The sequence below is a fragment of the Otolemur garnettii genome, unplaced genomic scaffold (assembly GCF_000181295.1).
Source record: "Otolemur garnettii isolate 467f Iridium unplaced genomic scaffold, OtoGar3 scaffold00092, whole genome shotgun sequence".
NCBI classification, from domain to species: Eukaryota; Metazoa; Chordata; class Mammalia; order Primates; family Galagidae; genus Otolemur; species Otolemur garnettii.
In genome coordinates, this window is record NW_003852487.1 from 6,337,249 (window position 1) to 6,338,383 (window position 1,135).

Consider the following 1,135-nt stretch of genomic DNA (forward strand, 5'->3'; position numbering starts at 1 on the left):
AAAAAAAAAAAAAAAAAATACTGAAAACCTATTTTATAAGTTCACAGATAATACCTCTTTCATGTTTACATGGATGGAGCTGGAACATATTCTTCTTAGCAAAATATCTCAAGAATGGAAGAAAAGTATCCAATGTACTCAGCCCTACTATGAAACTAATTTATAGCTTTAATATGAAAGCTATAACCCAATTATAGCCCAAAAATATGGGAAGGGGGAGCGGGGGGAGGGTAATTGGTGGGACCACACCTATCGTGCATCTTACAAGGGTATATGTGAAATTTACTAAATGTAGAACGTAAATGTCTTAACACAATAACTAAGAAAATGCCACGAAAGTTATGTTAACCAGTTTGATGAAAATATTCCAAATTGTATATAAAACCAGCACATTGTACCCCATGACTGCATTAATGTGCACAGCTATGATTTAATAATAAATAAAAAACTGGAAAAAAAAAAGAAGTTCACAGATAAAAAGGCAGCTCTGAAGTTCTTTGAGGCATGTGTTAGAAACATGATAGGGCATCCACAGTCTCCTTACAGGAGAGCAATTAACACACGGTGTCGTGCTTAGCAGAATGGAGACCAAAGAAAAATAAAGTTGTGGGAATATTTGTAACAACTATTTGTGAAGCAAATGAAGTATACGGTAAAGTCAGATGCAACATGCATGCTGGATTGAGATAAAGTTTTTGGTTCCATTTAAAAGAGCCTGTGGCTCAAGTGGCTAAGGCACCAGCCACATATACCTAAGGTGGCAGGTTTGAATCCAGCCCAGGCCCGCCAAACAACAATGATGGCTGCAACCATAAATAGTCAGGCATTGTGGCAGGAGCCTGTGGTCCCAGCTACTTGGGAGGCTGAGGCAGGAGAGTTGCTTGAGCCCAGGAGTTGGAGGTTACTGTGAGCTGTGATGCCACAGCACTCTACCCAGGGGGACAGCTTGAGGCTCTGTCTCAAAAAAATAAACAATTAATTAAAATAAAATAAAACAGCAAGTAAAAAGGTTCTTATAAGGGCAGCTGATGATAATTTTTTTTCTTTTTGAAAGATAGAATCTTACTCTGTTGCCCTGGTAGAATGCCATGGCATCAGAGCTCATAGCAACCTGAAACTCTTTGTTTTTTTTTTT

The 1,135-nt window shown here is 38.2% G+C and overlaps 1 protein-coding gene across 1 annotated transcript in view; it reads right to left on the minus strand.

The window, feature by feature from the left end:
- LOC100963003 (cat eye syndrome critical region protein 2) overlaps positions 1-1,135 on the minus strand; it is a 63,300-nt gene that overhangs the window by 49,204 nt on the left and 12,961 nt on the right. The window lies entirely within an intron of this gene.